Source organism: Brachionichthys hirsutus, chromosome 8 (genome assembly GCF_040956055.1).
Source record: "Brachionichthys hirsutus isolate HB-005 chromosome 8, CSIRO-AGI_Bhir_v1, whole genome shotgun sequence".
In the NCBI taxonomy this organism is placed as follows: Eukaryota; Metazoa; Chordata; class Actinopteri; order Lophiiformes; family Brachionichthyidae; genus Brachionichthys; species Brachionichthys hirsutus.
The window spans coordinates 16,093,289-16,099,288 of NC_090904.1; positions in this window are offsets into that span (position 1 = coordinate 16,093,289).

Below are 6,000 nucleotides of genomic sequence, written 5' to 3' on the forward strand. Positions count from 1 at the left end.
GTCCTCCCCAACACCAGCCACTCTCATGTCCTCCCTCACTACGTCCATGTCTCTTCTCCTGGGTCGTCCTCTAGTCCTGTCCTTTGCATCGTCCTCCCCAACACCAGCCACTCTCATGTCCTCCCTCACTACGTCCATGTCTCTTCTCCTGGGTCGACCTCTAGTCCTGTTCCCTGGCAGTTCCATCCTCAACAATACTTCTACCGATATAGTCCCTGTCACTCCTCTGGACATGTCCAAACCATCAAAATATGTCCTCTCTGACCTTGTCTCCAAAATGTCTAACCTCCACTGTCCCTCTTATTGTCTCATTTCAGAATCAGAATCAGAATCAGAAGGTGTTTATTGTCAGTGAGGGTTCACAGACTAGGAATGTTTCTCGGTGAAGTCGTGCTACATGTAACAGTAATGACTAATATACAAAAAACATACAAGTACAGACACATCACAAAACAGCAGCAGCAGGAGTAGATACACAGATGTGTATTAGCAGCAGAAAACTAGTGTAATCACGCAGTGCAAATAGAACAGTGCAAGTTATAAGTTATGAATGTTCAAGAGACAGAATTATTGATTGTTCATGAGTCTTACAGCCGAGGGGAAGAAGCTGTTCTTGTGGCGGGAGGTTCTGGTCCGGATGGACCGTAGCCTCCTGCCTGAGGGGAGAGGGTCAAAGAATCCATGTCCAGGGTGGGAAGGGTCGGCTGTGATCCGACCTGCACGCCTCCGAGTCCTGGAGACATACAGGTCCTGGAGCTATGGCAGTTTGCAGCCGATCACCTTCTCCACAGCACGTACAATGCGCTGCAGTCTGTGTCTGTCCCTGGTGGTGGCGCCAGCGTACCACACGGTGATGGAGGAGGTGAGGACAGACTCCACGATGGAGGTGTAGAACTGCACCAACATCTGGGTAGCAGCTTGAGTTTCCTCAGCTGCCGCAGGAAGTACATCCTCTGCTGAGCCTTCTTGATGTGGGAGCTGATGGTCGGCTCCCACTTGAGGTCCCGGGTGATGGTGGTGCCCAGGAAGCGGAAAGAGTCCACGATGGAGATGGGGGTAGGGGAGTCTGTGAGGGCGAGGGGGGACGGTGGGACTGTGACTTTCCTGAAGTCGACAATCATCTCCACTGTTTTCTGGCTGTTCAGCTCCAGGTTGTTGCTGCTACACCAGGACACCAGCCGGTCCACCTCCCTCCTGTAGGCCGACTCATCACCGTCAGAGATGAGCCCGATGAGGGTGGTGTCGTCTGCAAACTTAATCAGTTTGACGGACTGAAGGCTGGAGGTGCAGCAGTTGGTGTACAGGGAGAAGAGCCAGGGGGAAAGTACACAGCCCTGGGGGGATCCGGTGCTGATAGTCAGGGTGTCCGAGACCGTAGACCCCAGCCGCACATGCTGCCTCCGCTCCGTCAGGAAGTCGGTGATCCACCAGCAGAGGGAGTCGGGCACGTCGAGCTGGAGCAGTTTGTCCTGGAGCAGTCCCCGGAGGATGGTGTTGAAAGCTGAGCTGAAGTCCACAAACAGGATCCTGGCGTAGGTTCCTGGGGAGTCCAGATGCTGCAGGATGAAGTGGAGGGCCAGATTGACTGCGTCGTCTACAGACCTGTTGGCTCGGTAGGCGAACTGCAGCGGGTCCAGGAGGGGGGCGGTGAGGGTCTTCAGCTGGTGGAGAACCAGGCGCTCAAAAGACTTCCTGACTCCAGATGTCAGCGCTATCGGTCTGTAGTCATTAAGTCCTGTGATCCTTGGCTTCTTGGGGACAGGAACAATGGTGGAGGACTTGAAGCAGCAGTAGTGCATATTTAAACGCTGAGCAAGCGGCAGGTCGTTCAGAGCTCGGGGGGCTTTGGGCTTGTCGTTGGTAATGCCCCCCCCCCCTCCAAACTGCTGCAGGGTCGTTGGCAGAGAACTGCTGCTGGAGTCTGCGTGAATACACTGATTTAGCGTTCTTCAAAAATCGTTCTTCAAAAATCCTGTTCTCGTTCAGAAAATACCACTGTTTGTATATAAAAACGTTGAAAGTTACCTGAAGATGGATCTTTATTGCATTTAATGCAATTTTATTTCTATAGCGCCAGATCATTACAGAAAGTTATCTCAATGAACTTTACAGGATTAGCAGGGAAAGACAGAACTTGTCCCACAAGAGCAAGAACTTTAACAGGCAGAAACCTTGGACAGAACCTAGGCTCATGGTGGACGGCCATCTGTCTGACTGGCTGGGTTGAGAGAGAGAGAGAGAGAGAGAGAGAGAGAGAGATAGCGGTAGAAAGACAGAGAGACAGGTAGGAGTAGAGTGAAAAACAAACAGAGGGAGGGAGAGAGAGAGAGTGATAGAGAGACAGAGAGCAGACAAAAACAAAATATAACATCTCGGCTGCTGAACAAGATACTGACTAATGAGCTGCTATATAAAGCTAAAATTGCTAATGCTAGCGATATGGACATCAGCGTTGAGGGACACAGGTCCATGTTCTGCAGCACCACGGACAGAAGGACCTGAAAGAGAGAGAGGGACAAACAGAGGGAGAGAGAGCACAAGACTACAGGAAGAGAGAGGGCCCTGACTATTCCTTTAATTATTGGTAGTACTGAGTGAACTCTTCCACTCTTCTTTAGTATTTTGCTCAAAGCACTACCACTACTGCCTGGCGCTCTGCACAATTACCAGACAAATGTCTCACAGTAATGTGTCTCATTGGTGGACAGAAAGTGTGATCACAATAAAATTGTTTTCTTGGTTGACCTGGGATAACTGACCTGTGAAGTCCCTAAAGGTAAGCCGATGAGTACCAGGCTGTCCCAGGTGCTGGACAGGAATGTTTAGCACCACATTCTGATGGACAGAGGACCAAAGCTACAGCTGAATTGTGTGCAGATGGTGCAGACGCTGTACTGACAATCCCGAAAGGGCTCGGCCCCCAACCGGTCCATTAGACGGGAGATTTAGGAGTGACTCCCGAGAGAGGAAGGAAGAACTTTACTGGAAAGCACATTAGCTATTTCCGTGTTGCCCCTGTGTGAAAATGCCCACCTAATGTTGCCCTGCATTGTTTGACCTGAATGATGAAAATGGTCACAGGTTTTCCTGTCTTCACTGATTAAGAAAGGCCTTAAATGCATTGAGACAAAGACCTTAATACACTCTTAGCCAACACATTCATCAAAGTGAATGCCTAGTATCATTAAGATGATATCAATAGTGGATGATATGTGACACAATGCGTGCAACATAAAGCTAATATAAAACCAACTCCTATTGTGCAAAACACACATCAGAAAAAAAAATGCTTCAAGAGCAAGCCTTGTGCGTGTGCAGCAGGAAAAATGGTGTCAACTTTTGCAGTGAGGGATCCAGAAATAGTCCTCTCCAACTGGGAGAGGACTATTTGATGATAATCTTTCAATTTAGGGAAGAAAACAATTAAAACAGAAAACACAATGGAGTAAAGTGGCAGTGTAATCAGTTGCAGTGGAACAAAGGGAATTAGGACACTTTATGTGCCACAACAAAAAAAGACTGACAGGATGGCATTTAAAGGTATGACGCCCCCCAGGACTGGCTTCTTAGTTGTTGCATAGAAGAGTCTTTGTGCCCTGAAGGAATCTGAGTATTCGTTCTGCTGACCTTCCCATCACTTTGAACCCTGATTATTGAGGTTGTAACCTGTTGACAATGGCGTTTCATTTTCTCCTCATTAGTTGCATTACAACTGGTTTTGTGCAGCTCATTATGGTTATGGTCGCATCATGGATAACATATTTCTACATTTCCATCAATTGGACATTTTAGATGTCACATTTTCACATTAGTTTATTTTATGATACACTATTTTACATATTTCATTCCTGCATTTTAGCTGCTGTACAATTTTATTAGCAGATTTTTTTCATCCCATATATTCCCACAATAATGTGAACAGGAAGTTGTCACTAATATGGCAGAATTTGTAAAAGACAGTACAGACATAAAGAAGTGAAGTGTTTGTGAAAATCACAGATCCACTAACACACATCTTAAAGATGGCCGGTCATGTGATATAACGGTCAGCATTAAGCCCCCCCCCCCCCCCCCCCCCTCCCTTGTCAATAATTACTGCCAACAACATAAAAACAAAAAATGTAATCAAGTCAGACATGACCTTCTTTTGGCCACCATATGAATGTGTTTTGATTTGATTACAAGTCACACATTTTCACTCTGCCATAATCAATCGCATCTCTTTGCACACATTGACTGTTATTAAGGACAGGTATCAGTGCACGTATCCAGCTGAAGCCTCTACTGCGTCCCAGGACACACACGCAATATATCCGACGTACACAGGAAACTATGAAGCATCATGCTGAGTACCGCTAGTACTCTGATCCAACAATGCTACGTCAATAACATGAGATTTCTAAAAGCCTCCCAAACCTCCCAATTAGCAGACAGGTAGGTGGTATTCCCCCACCCAGCACTAGTAGTACTACTAGAGACCAGTTTACCTGCAGTCAATCACAAGACGGGTCTAAATCAGTTGTTTTAGGGTGTGTGAGATGGACAGGCTCCCCGTGAGCTGCCTCGGGCTGCAGGGTGCGTAATCCTGGTCTGAGTCCGGCTCGCCTCCATTACAATTACAGTTTCACCCAGTGCTCGACCCAGAGCTGAAAGGATGAGCCCACAACGGACATGTTTACCGGAGCCGACACGTGGCTTTCACCGGCTTAGAAAAGCAGCGTCCTCACCCTCCAACGCGCGGCGCGGTGCGCGTGCAGCCCGGTGGAGGACGCACACAGACAGGACAGCACGCAATAAACTGTCTTGGTCTTAAACTGCTCCAGGAGGCGCACCGTGCGTGCCTGGACACAATGTGAACCCGCACGCATTCAGCCTGCAGCAGGGCTTCCATTGTGTCCCCGACACAAGCGGGATGTTACGCGCGTCCCGACGCCCCTCTGAGCCTTCATAGAGCAGGTCGACAGTATAATAGCGTGACTCTGCTTGCTGCGCCCCCCCCCCAGCCCACCTCCTCTCCGCTCGCTGGGACGCAGGACAAGCCCTTTTCCCCGCGTAACGGCGCAAAAATCATCTTAAAGACCCCCCCCCCCCCCCCCCCGTTCCCCTCACCTGGCATATCGTCTTCAAAATCCATGCCGTCTTGTCCCTCGTCTTCATTACTCAGCGACCCCGGCATCTTCATCTCAGAGCCCTTCCGGACCGAGGATGCTGAAGTTAACCCTCCAGACACCGGAACCCGGTCGCTTTGCTTTCTGCACCAAAAGCAACGGCGCGCTTTACATTTTAAAATGTTTTTGGAGGTAACCTGGGGCTTTCTGATAATAAATAGATAGATATATTTCTCTGATCACTAGCCATGTCTTCCAGTCTGAAAAATAAGAAAGACAAAAATGGAACACACATGCCCAAATAGTGACGTCGGGTCTGTTGCCATGACAATACATCCCATAATTTCACCCACAAGTAGTTAGTCACGCTGGCATAGTTACCATTTTAACTAGTAGTTTAGCAAATATAATAAATGAAGACAATAAAACGTCCAGACGCAGTTTCCCTTTTTGAAGATTAGAGGATACAGAGACAAAAAGTCTCGCTGCAGAAGCAGGAAGATGGAACGTTAATGTCAGTTCAGAGCTTTGCTTTAAATTCATCTGCCACATTTAAACAACTTTCCATACAAAAAATAAACGTAAATGTGAAGACTGCCTGCTAACAGACTAGCCCTGCATGGCTGCAACATCAAGTTTACCACAGAGAACTCGAGTTCACCTAATGGACCAAAATACATCGAGAATTAAGTGTCTTCAGTGCACTTCATAGCGGGGTTTGAATCGTGATCTGTTCATAAAATAGTAATATCCATGTGGGTCAAAGACAGAGACAGAGAAGAGGAGGAAGACGAGTGCCTCAGCAGCGAGAGAAAAGGGAATGGAAGAGTTTAGGACTGAGGAGGGACTCTGAATGTCGGGACGATGACGGGAAACGCTAGAGAGCTGGTGG